The sequence below is a fragment of the Osmia lignaria genome, chromosome 2 (assembly GCF_051020975.1).
Source record: "Osmia lignaria lignaria isolate PbOS001 chromosome 2, iyOsmLign1, whole genome shotgun sequence".
NCBI lineage: Eukaryota > Metazoa > Arthropoda > Insecta > Hymenoptera > Megachilidae > Osmia > Osmia lignaria.
The window spans coordinates 6,513,177-6,525,882 of record NC_135033.1 but is presented as its reverse complement, the minus strand read 5'-3'; the positions used below and the strand labels follow the sequence as shown (position 1 = coordinate 6,525,882).

The 12,706-nt window shown below is 44.5% G+C and overlaps 1 long non-coding RNA gene across 2 annotated transcripts in view; it reads left to right on the top strand.

The window, feature by feature from the left end:
- LOC117605899 (uncharacterized) overlaps positions 1-12,706 on the top strand; it is a 90,884-nt gene that overhangs the window by 26,401 nt on the left and 51,777 nt on the right. For both annotated transcript variants that reach the window (XR_004581824.2, XR_004581825.2), the window contains exon 2: positions 6,223-6,287. This is a non-coding gene — a long non-coding RNA (uncharacterized LOC117605899). The remainder of the gene's footprint in view (positions 1-6,222; positions 6,288-12,706) is intronic.

Below are 12,706 nucleotides of genomic sequence, written 5' to 3'. Positions count from 1 at the left end.
GGCGTCGGGGTTGCTGGTCGAAGCAGCGACACGCTCGGTGCTCCGGGCCCTCGTACAATCGTGAATCCAAACGAACGGCTTTTGAAATCGGATCCACCAGATATTTCTCGACCCGGGGCCCGGGCTATGGCCCGCGCAGGGGGAAAGGGCGAAAGCCCATCGTCTCAGTTACAATTTGTGTTCGCACTTAAAAGAAACATTACCTGGTGGGACCGGGTCGAGGATAGCGCGGACGCCTCGTGTGTGGTCCTACATAACGCCCTCGACCGTATCTCGAATCGTTCGTTACCGATTCGATTGGAGCCGTTCGAGACGCGAGAGGACGATCCAAAGTGCCACTTAAAAGTAGACTTCTCCCCTTCATTTTCGCGGCCAGATTTCGTGATGCCTGCTGAGAATCACCAGGGTTTATGATAAATTCTTATTAGAGAAATTTTCAAGTTTGAAGTAAAAAATTGTGAAATAAGTGCAGGTGAAGGGTAGATAGGGGTGAGCATCTTCTGCAGTGAAATCGAAATTCTTTAAGCTTCAATGAAAATAAACTTGAAACATTTATCAAGGTACATATCATTTATTACACTTATTTTACGTTTGAAATTTTGCATCGTTTGCAATAAAAATAGACATAGTATCTGGTTTCTTTCACTGCTGAATTATGAACACTTGCTCATAGAAACCGAACGCAAAAAAGAACCATTCGAGTTTCATTTATTCATTTAATAGTGCCTAAATCGTCATCTATTATCCATCAATTTAATGAAAATAAACATTTATCGGGGAAAATGTTTGTTTATTACACTTATATTATTAATTTGAAGTTCTGCATCGTTCTCAATAGGAACAGTGATAACGGTACCGTTTCTCTTACCACTAATACGGAGAACTACCCAAGTGTTACACTCACTTATTAATGAAACTTTGCCAGCTTGTAGAGCTCGTCGAGCTGAACACGCCTATACCCCGTTTTGTCGGCAGACGGCTAATTATTTAAAAGATATTAATAATTAAAGTTAGTCAAAATAGAATATAGAATTTTAGTTATCAAAAAGAGACAAATTATCATTAACGAAAAAAAAAAAAAAAGAAAATGGGAACCAAGGATTTGAACCGAGGACCTTTAGATTGCCAGTCATGTGTTTAACCACGGAGCGGATCCATGACTCTCAATCTGAAGGTCCTCGGTTCAAATCCTTGGTTCCCAAAAATTATTTTTTTTTTTTTTTATGATAATTTTTATGTAATAGTTATTCAAAAGGAGACAAATTATCATTAAAAAAATATATATATGTTGGGAACCAAGGATTTGAACCGTGGATCTCTAGATTACGAGTTGTATGTATGAGTTTGTCATACTTCAGAATGTAAGGAGTAACTAACTGTAATTATTAATATCTTTCAAACAATTAGCCGTCTGCCCCCAAAGGGGGTTACTTGATAAAAAACGAACGCAGAAGAAAACCATGCAACTTTCATTTGTTTATTCAACAATAAAGTATTCTATGTGACTAACGAACTTTATAAAAATCTTGTCCAGCGATGTCGCGTTCTCGTGAGAACTGGATAGAGGATTCACGGTGGATCCGCATTACTGAACACGCTTCAACGCACCAATAATTCGTGCATAATCTCGCGATGCAGCATGCGGGTTACGTGATATTTCAAGCGGCAACCTACACGACGAACCCGCGTTTAAATCAAACGAACTCGGTCACCGAGCGTAGTGATGTCATTGGAAAGAGGCGCACGCTCGGCGTCGGCGTTGGTATTCCAGACCTAGCGTTCGTCTCCGCTCCGATCTGCTCCTCTTTTCCCTCCGCTCCGACCTTATTTTTTCACGTTTTTATCTTCCCTGGCCGAGATCGAGCGCCTCTTCGACTTGCGCAAGCCGATTATCTCTCCTCCTGCCTCTTCGTCCGCTTCCCCACGGCACGACTCCGGCTCTTTTACGAAATTAACAGAGTTGTAAATGAGGCACCGTCCACCGTCCAGATAACTAATGACGCTTCCGAAATCAAGCCCTCTCCTCTATTCGAATAATTTTGTACGCCTTGCCGGTCGGGCGATCGTCACGATACCAACCGATTCGAGCTTTCCACGAAATCGGATCGTTCGGGATGCTTATCTCAGGGCATTCTTTCGCTCTGATTCTTTCTTTGCGCGATTCCAGTGACGTCGAAAATTCTCTGGCTTCCGATCGCGCATACCAAGCTCGGTAAGTTGCTCGATCCTCTAGCCGATGCATCATTGCCCGTCCAACGGATTCCTGGATGCACGAAAATGCGGCTGCAAGAGCGTTTACGCGCTCCTTTAAGCGCCCGGCACTGGTACCTATCCCGGGATTATTTACAGTCGCACGATATCGATCGAGATATAAAAAGGAGGAAGGTATGCGAGGGAATTTCGGCTCGGAACACCGCGAACCCCGGTCCTTTCCTTCTCTACCAGAAGAGATCGCGTTCGAATCGCGATTTTATTCCCTGCTGTTGGTCGCGGGCGACGAAGCTCGTAAAACTCGCGCGATTCGCGCGCGACAGGATCCTTAAAGACCGGTGTCGCTCGTTACCCGCTCGAAGGTTTGCTGTTTCGGATATAAGGGATCGAATTGATGGCGAAATAACGGCGCGAAATCGAGACCGAACTTCGTGGACTTGATTACGGTAAACGTACAACTGGTTACGATCCCGGGCTATCGCTAACTGTTGGCAATTCAATGACGGTCTCGATGATCGTCCTCGAGATCTTACGAGAGCGCTCTTCGCGGTGGTCCTCGCTTACTTTACTCCTTACAGGAACATGCTTTATTGTTATTAACACTTTGACGACCAGTGTTACGCATTCGTGACTTCGTGGAATCTTACGTTATTATTCTTCGCACGTATCTCATACTTATACCGTATAATATACGAATTACGATTCAATTTATGGTCATTTCGCGGTGCACGAATTCTTCGGATGATTAAATCCCTTCCCTTAGATTTTTTTAATTTCAACCCCATAATGTATTTTCATAATTTATAATCAATTACTACAGGAGTAAAAGACTCCATTTTGTGGTTCATTCCTAACAAACTTGATGAAATAATTGCCTTACTTCTAATATTAAATTTATTTTTCAAACTATTAACAAGATTAGATTTATGAAATTCCAACCCCAGAATCAGCAGCTGTGAGATATAAATTTATAATTAGTTTTACTTTCTATGGAATGTATGGTCGTTAGAGTATTAAGAATAAAATGCCGGACGACCTAACACGTGTGCTCATGAAATATCCCCTGAACGTCGAACGATCAAAGAATCAGAAGCTCTCCTTTTCTCCGACCGTTCGTCCTTTTCGTAAGTTCATTATAACGAGGCGAAGGAAAAAGACAAGCGGCAAGAAGAGTTTCTCGTGTCTCCATCTCTGGACACTGGTTCAAGAGGCGGCCGTTCGAAGCGGAGACGATCCGCGCTGGTTTCGAAATCGAATTATTTATTCTCGTGTCGGTGCGATATTGGGACTGGTCGATCGTAAAACTCGAGGCTCGCCTGATGGATCCCAGTGTCCTCGGTCTCTTCGCAGGGGCCGTGGACTGTTTCGGATAAGGTCGAAATTGATGGCGGAATAACGGTGCTAAATCGCGACCGAATCGCGTATAATTAGCCTCTGTTACAACCCGTGTTTTCAGCTTCGATCCGGTACACGTACGTGGTCATCCGGTTCTGAATCGAGCCGCACACGCGTGCAAAGTTCACCCGTACGGTGAAACTGTCCTCGCGCGGGACGAGGCAGCGCGGAGATTAATAGCGAAATTATACCATTAAGAAGATTTTATACGTATCCTGGCGGAATAAAAAAGAAAGGAAAAAAAAAACTCGCCCGACTCATTTGCATGCCACATGGAAATCCGTCCGCTGGATTATCGGTCGATTTATATGCCTCCATTAAAAAAGTCTCGCTGTTTCGGAGGAAGCAAACGGCCAAAAACGCGCTCGGTTTGCGAAAGCGGCCATCGGCGCGGTTACGTGCGAGAGAAATTCACGCGCTGCCAGACGCTGTTATTGCTTTTTATCGGGGACGATTCTATCGTACCGATGTACGCCGGCGTCTCGGGGAAAATTAATCGAGCCTGTCGCGTATCATTCCTTCGTTTGATTGCTTCTGTGTGGTTCTTGCATACCGTAGTCTTATTTCGGCGAGAAATTAGCACTTGCCTCTTTACTTTAATCAAGCGTGACAAACCGAACCGTGTTAATTCCAGAGGATTGTCATTCGATTAAAGTTTCAATTTCTCAACACGTGTTCGAATAAAGAACTTAATCCAACAGAAAGTGTTGTATATAAAGACACTTATTGATTTACAGAAATTTCAAATACCAGATTAGTTCAATTTTGAAAATTCTTTATTTTCAATTATTTGTTATTGACAACGTATGAAAAGCAGGCATTAATTTTTCCCAAAATTATAATTTAAAATCAAAGACTATTTAGGATTCTTTCTTATTTTACTAATTTTTACAATAATTATTTTACAAAATCTGTACATTCCTTAGGAAAAGTTCATATAATATTAAAATATTTCGGATATTTCATATTTTTCCCAAAAACGCCAGGCATTCTATACATGATCGGTAACATATTCATCAAAGAAAACCTCTAAACACCCAATAAACAATCTCGAAGCAATCGAGGGCATTTCACCCAACGCTAAGGCGCCCTGTTCTCGGCGTCGATGCGCAAGGTTCGCGGTCTCCGGTCGAGCATGAGTAGCGTACCGCATCCTTCCTGTGTCCTTTCATTAAGAAGGCATCGAGCGATCTGCTGTACTCGGAAGAGATGGTAGATCCAGTGTTACTTGCGCCGGCCGGTTGAATACGCGTCCAATTACCGACGGGACCGGCGTGTAATACGAGCTTTAATGTCCGAAGGTAGCGGCTTATTAGCCGGCTGCAGAGAAGCGATCGCGTGGAGAGGAGAAGAGGGATTGTTTGCTCGCGAGTTCGCGGCGCGAGGCGACAGGAAAGAACGGGAGAGCCGCGGTTAACCGGCGGCGAGCGAGTGGTAGCTGGCAACGAGCGATCCTTTCGGGAAAAAAGGGGGAAGACAGTACGCGGTGGACGTAGTCAGCTCGGATCGACAGATCTATGGGACCGCTACTAGTTTTTCTCGACGCGGCGGCCTCGATCTGACGCGATCTTGCCGCGACACCGGCCAGGCTCCTCCGCGATCGCGCCAAACGCGACCGCTTCCCGGGAGCGGTCAGCTACCAGCTCGACGCGGACCCTTTACCACCGGCATACCTATACCCTGGCCACTGGCTTGTTTATCGCGTAATAAATTGCGCATGCGCACGTGCGCCAGATCCCTGCATTCGCGATCAAACGTCGCGACGCCCGTCGAGTGATCGATCGTCGAGATCGGGACTAGTATCTTCGCCTGTACATTTGGGCAAAAATTGCATCGATCATAGCGCATCCCTATCTATTTTATTTTCAAAAAGTATGAAAAAAATTAGTAATAATTAGTGTAAAATCTGAATTATAATTAATCTTACTCCACTCTTTAAGAACTTATGAAATATATAAAATAATAATACAATAAATATCAGACGAATGATAAAATTTCTAAAGTCAACATCCAATAGATTCGCGAATAGAATCACGTCGTAAATAGTATGCGCCACGCAAAAGGCATTCCGGTGCATCGTTAACGTCTTCCTCCCGAGAGACAAGCGCGATCAATCTTCCGCATCCCGTTCGAAGCGTGGTGTCGGTGCTAAATTTACGATTAGCTGAACGGACGATTTCCTGGCTATTATTCCTTGATACATTTCTCCGGTCCCGTCGGCGGCATATGGGCAGCGGCGATCGGCTAAATATTACATCGAGCCAGATTCGTATCGTTGGCCGTGAGCCACGACTTTACGAGCTCTTCTTTCGACCAATGATCCGAATCGATTCATATAAAGCAGCTGGAAAGTTGTATGGGTACGTACGCCCTCACCGATGCGAACATTTGCCAGCACTCTCGTTGATTTATCGATCACCGTGCTCGCCTCCCGCCTTTCGATCCACGCGAGATTATGACGATCGATACGGATTTTGCGGAGCGTATCAATTTTTTTTCGTCGATTTTATCAGCGATAAAGTAGCGACGATTTAACGTGCTTCGATGAAATTTAATTCTATAATTTTATTATAATAGTTTCAATTTTTTTAAATAATACAAAATTAAATATTGCAGATGACTGACGATAAGGGAGCAGCAATGTTATATGGACTATTACCCAAAGAATGTTGCAGAAAAGGGTGAGTGCGTTATTTAATATTTTCAAGCAATGGGCTTGGCATTTGACCAAAGCAGCCCAAAATGCCACCATTCTGTCGTTTCATTATCGAACCCCCTTTTTCTACCCCGTAAAGTCACGGGTGAGTAATGTTGCAAACGGTGGCTGGTTTCCATAAATCGTCCGATATCCGGCAGTCGAGCGAGTCAACGATAAGCGAGCTCGGTGAAATATTAGCGCAAGACCGCCCTGTTATCCCGTGCGACCGCTTGCCTGCGAAGCGCACTCGTAAATTTCGCATAATTAATTGCGCGAACGCATTAGCAAGGTTCGCGTTCTCCGCGTTCTACGAGCGTGTCGCGTCCGAGAGTGGTTGCGGTGATTAAGCCGGACACCGGATCTAGTTGAGGAGGACGCCTAGCTCTGCTGCGTTTCATCCAGACCGCTCGCGTATTATCCGCGAGATTTGCATCAGCTTGCTTGTTAGCCGCGTTCTCGCGAGCGATTTTCTTGGCAACCGTGAAAAATCGATCTAATCTCCGTTGGGTGCCTAGCTCGCGGGACCGCGAGGATCGCCATCTGCCACGTAAGTTACGACACTGCTCGCCGTGGACGTCGTGCATGCATGAGGGACGTAGAAAGGACGACCACCGCTCTTGCCACTCGCGTGTTCCTTGCTCGCCGAGACCGTGCCACGGTGCATCGTAATGCATTGTGTTTACCCGGCTCTCGTGCGCGTCTCCGCTGCCTCTTCCTTTTGTTCCCTCGTGAACTGCACTCGCTGGATGGCCGACTGCGCAATTATGTTTGCGGCAATGTACGACACCGTACGATACTCTTCTTCTTGGACAGTGCTGCTTTTCGGTGCTGTTCCATACGATTTTCCGCTACCCTTAACCCTTTGCCGCGTAATACCGAATGACACTCACGACGCAACTTACAGTTCAAACGTGGCAAATTTAGCTGATATGTACTTTTAGTATGCTTGAATCCTAATTCTAATTTACCATGTATGCTTAACATTTCAATTTTTTAAATTTTTATTTTGAATTCAAGCAATGAACAGTTAGCTCTGACTGACGAATCTGTCGAAAAAATCATAGCAGAAGGGGTTAACTATTTAGAAAAGTTAGAGCCCATTTTGATCACTTTCGACCTATTCTTGCCGATTTTCTTAGAGTTTGAAATAGGCTTGGCATGATTTAGATAGAACCACGGCAGCAACTAACGTTCCAAAATTATCATCACTTCATCATTTTTACCTATTCCAACTTATAAGGAGAAGTTCCCAACTTAACTATTCTCATTTTAATGAATTTTAACATGTCAGTAGATAACGATCTTGCATACAAAATAATTGTACAATATCGTAGTTCGATTTCGCGTTTACTGTTTCTGTGTCAACGGTACAAGCGTGGTAGCAAGGTTGGATGGAGGCGCTGGACCGTCCGATAGCCGTAGTCAGCTGCAATTAATTTGAAGCATTTTATGCCGGATAGGCGTGCAGTTTATTATGAATTTTAAGCAGAAGCATGGCGAGCCACGGCGTAGCCGACCGCGCCGGCGAGCATTACGATTGCAACGGAGATGAATCGTGTTCCCACAAGACACGTAGAGGGATTATATAACCTTTGATCTTCCTTACAACGGTTCATCCATTGTACAGGTTCTTTCTTCGAACTACGCCGCGGATCTAAATTATTGCCTAGAACTTACTTAAAGAGCGTAGATTATTATTTATCATCGTGATTTACGCAAATGACCGAACATTTCGAGCCACCAGATGTTTACGTTTAATAGTCGTACGCGAACAGAGCCGCGTCTCGTCGCCCGTCCAACTTTGCCCGCTCGTTTCGCGAGCGACTCGTTATACGCGCGAAAAGATCGATATCGGATTGCACGCCTACGCCAGCCCGATCGGCAACTTGTATTTTAATTCACTCGTCGCCAGTGTAAATCAGCATTTTTAACTTTTTCCTCGTAAAGCATAGCCGAGAAACGGTACGCTCGGCTACGGCCTGCCTGGCAATGCATCATCGATACCTAAGCTTCGGTACCGTAATTTCCACCTGTGATACCTCCTTGATACCGTATCAACCGTCTTGTTAACGTTGTCGAACTCTCGAAATATTATCTTATAGAGTATAGAGCGTTGAAAGTTGCAATTTTATCTATGAACTCTAAACCGGTCGATAGTAATATTAATACTTATAATTATATTTCTTTCTTAATTTCTTTTTTTAGAACACTAAATTTTCTGTTATTCTATATGACTACTTCTTGATCGACTATATTTCATAAATTCCAAGTTAACAGATAAGAGTGATTTACACTTAGGCAATACGTATAGAGGCCATATCTCCTCGAGACCGTAGTGAATCTAAAGTTATGTAATTTCATTATGTCAGTGAAACTTAAGGGGAAAAAGTGAAATGAAGCATCTGCTGCAACCGATGATCTATTTGACGATGCTCTTCCCCTTGATTCTGGAATGCAACATAGTGTTTAGAAACGTCGTTGTAGCGCGTCATGACCTTCTTTCTATGATTCACTCTGCTAGTTGAAGACATAAAGTACAGTGCAATTTATTTGCATGCATTTTATGTTTCTACCTTGCAGTTTCTTGCGAGCCTCTGATCTGCTTGGAATAAAAACGTGGAGATCCTTGTAACGCGTACGTTCTTGCTTTTATCGTGGAACTACTTAAATCGAGTCAGCGTATTTTCTCGAAAATATTTCTAGAGAAAGAATTTACATTTCTTCTATTTTCAAATTTTTCAAATACTGTAATTTACATAGCACTTTCGAAAACGAGTAAAAACATCCAACGAAAGATCGGTTCACCGTTCAAAGTGTCCATTCCCAAGGATCAAAATAGCTAGACAATTGGCCAAGATCGTAGGAGCTGAACGAGGCGTTCCTAGAACATCGTCGTCGTCGTCGTCGTCGTCTGGTCGTGACCGACGTCGTTGTCGTCTAGCTGACGCGGAGCGGAGCGGCGGGCAACGAGAGAACAACGTGCGAACAGGTCGCGCCGGCGTCTCGAAGATTACAAATGTTGCGTTGACCCTGGTCGTTCCAGGGTCACGTGAGCGCTCCAAATTATATGGAGCGAGTCGAGGGATGGCCGCAGCAAGCCGTGGACGTGATGGCCTGATCGTGGCTAGGTCATCAGCCGCTTACCAATCGGTGTGCACACATCGGCCTGTCCACGTTCAGTTGAAGTGGTGCGATCTCTACACCAACACAACGGAGAACAGGTGGTCCCGCTCGATCGATGGATGGCTGGACGATAACCGTACGAGATGATGCGCTTCGCGATGATGACGATGATGAAAGGTGTCCACGACGCGTGCTTTCCACATCTAGATCACGGGACCTTTGCTCTCGATTAACCTGTACGTGGTCGAGACCACTCGTCTCTGCTCCTCTGATTTATTCGACCCGTTGTCCCGGTGCTTGATGCTTCCTACGTGGATGATTCGCGTGCAATTTACTGCTCGTAGGGGGTAGTTGAGGCGTTAATAAGAATCGATGGGCGATGAAGCGTTGAGAAGGAAAGAACCTTCGATGGTGTGCTATATCGTAGTGAAATATCGAACGCTTTAATTCTTCAGTATACAATTTCCATTGTTAGTTTAAAAGAAAAATCATTGCTAATAGGTCTTTCTATCACAACAAATTTCAAACTGATTACTTAAGAAATTTATTTTTCTTAATTCTGCTATTCTTCCAGTAATTGTTTTCTCACTTGACAAATTTAATTAGTTTCTTAATTTATTACAAATACCACAATAGCAGCGATGTACAATTCACATTCACAAATAACATATCAAGCTTCTTAACTGCTAGACGATCAGAGATCGCGTCGATACGATCCAACCGCCACTAAATCACCCGATTGATCAATTACCCAATAGATTACTCGCCCTCGCACAGATACGCTTCCCGTCAACATCTTCCCTTCTTAGCAACTGAGTCGACGCGCTGGAATTCCTTCCGATAAGTCAGAAAGAGGCCCGGAATTCCGTGTGCCCGTACTCGCCGCATGTCACCGCTCGCGCTTATTTCACGAGGAACGCTCAGGGCGAGGGTTGTAGCCGTGAAGTATCTCGCGCTAGTCAGGAATTCTCGATCTTGCCGAAGAAACACGCTGGCGAGGAGAGATGAGAGAGGGAACGGGCGGAACAACAAAAGCGCGCGGAAGGTTGCCGAGCATCCCTGGGAATTCCAGTTGAAAAGGTAGTCCGCTCTATATACAGGGTGTCATTTAATTGATGATACAATTGAAAAAAAATTAAGATTACAAATTGATTCTTTTTTTCAATTTGTAAACATTATTAATGAATTAAATAAAAATTAGAAAAACTGCCATTTCTCAGCGGAAATAATGTTTTACCCTGGAAGAATCTGAATTTTTTCGATTGTATCACCGGCTACATGACACCCTGTATATATCAGCCGGACGGAGGACATATTTCGAACGCGTCCTATTTATTTATTTTATTCAAGCGAAAAAGAGTAAGAAAGAGTACGGTCGGTCGCGCGAGCGCTGGCGCGGAGGACACGCTCGAGCAGAGATTAAATTCTCCGTACGTAGCGCGAGCTCAGGGTTAAGTTATGCATCTCGCTCGGCCCTCCCTCTCTTCGGGGACTTATCTTCGGGGCATCTTCTCTTTTATACGCGTTAGATGGGCCCCGGTGCCGCGGCCCTCCGACACGGGATGCCTCGAGGCCAGCTCGCTCGCGTCCGTAAATCACGGATTAAATAAAATAGCCTACTCGCCGGAGTCAAATGAGATGTCAGCGCCAGGGCCCACCGCCCTCGCCGACTTCTCCACCAAATTGCTCTCGCTTTCAGCCCCTGCCAACTCCACCTCTCTCGGTCCCCTTTGCGTCGCCCCTCGTTCCTCCTGTGCACCAAGACAGACGGATTCGAGGATGTACCGGGAAACCGATCGTCCGACTTAACGAGACTGCTGCATTTAATGTGGGGAGAGCTAGCCTCTTGGCAGGACTTTGCTGTCCGATCGGAGAAAGATATTGTTTACAGATGTTTCTGTGCTCGATAGAGAGGATGGGGAGTCGTTTTGGTGGAATGTATTTTTCGAGACGGGATTTGGATTAATGTTGCAGTGTCCTATCTACTTTTTCTATCCTTTTGTGATAAATTTTCATTTTATTTCGGGGAATAATGAGAGGAGATACCTTTCTTTTTTAACATATGTTTATTTTATTTTACTCGAGTTTTTATTTTTAATGCAAGAAGGCTTAAATATTTTACTTAAAGTTTTAATAAATATCTCGGAATTTTTTCAAATTATTTTTAAGGGTAGAACAATTTAAACTCAGGCTCAGTTTGCCGACCACATGAGTAAAAAAGAACATTGCCAATGAAGGGTTAAATGATATTTATAATGAGTTATACAATGCGTTCATAGGTACAAATAATTTAGGAAAGATACTATAAAATAAGTTCGATCAGTTGATCGTCCGAACCGATTAAAGTTTCCCCCACACCCTTAACAAGGGTACTCTCGCGGCAAATGTCGATATCGTTTGCAACGTCTCACTCTCGATCCTCTATCTTATCTTCTCCCATGCATTCTCGCCGCTTTAATCTCGCCAACATCCCCCAGCCGCGGCGGGACATCGACGCTCACGAGCGGCGTGTAACGACGTCTCGCGTAGCCGTTGTCGGCAGCCGAGGGGCCGCATGTTCCACAGACGCCTCCGGTACTCGCGAGGACCCTTCCACTTAGCCGGTATCGGTACCCCGGTGTAATTGGAGCGATCGGCACTTGTTTTCGCACGCCGCGATCACGAGCGTTGCCGCGGCCGCCTCGACCTTTCGCGCGAGTACCGGTACTCATTACGCCGCTTCGAGAATCCGCGCTCTGCCTTCCACGCTGTATTCTCCGTTACGCTTGCCTGCCTCGGTATTCAATATCTCGACCATACTTTGAGCTATGGTACCGCGTTTAAGGCGCTGCTGCTTTATTGCTCGCTGAACTTTTGTTGAGTGGATGATCGATCGTAATCATTCGTTTGTTTTCCGATTGATTTAGTGCATTTTTTGATTTTGGAAATATGCTCGAGGATTTTCGAGAGGAATTTTAAACGTTTCGACAGCAGCGTGAATGAATTATTATTAAAGTAGATCTGCCGGAAAGTTGTCATGTCATGAACGTGTTCGTTTGATACATATAAGGCTGCCTTTTTGTACCATTGTATTGGTCATTAGTAACGCCAGAAATTATATTGTTCGGTAAATATTAATAAATGTATCCTTTTAATGCCAAAACGGACAGAACTTTCCGGTAGACCTAATGTTTCGATTCGTTTGAAAACATGAAAGATCATACTTCTCTGAAAGTCTGAACCGAGTTTCAACTCAATATTCTCTCGTTCTCTCGGTCTGTTTCGAGCTAGCAATCCTCT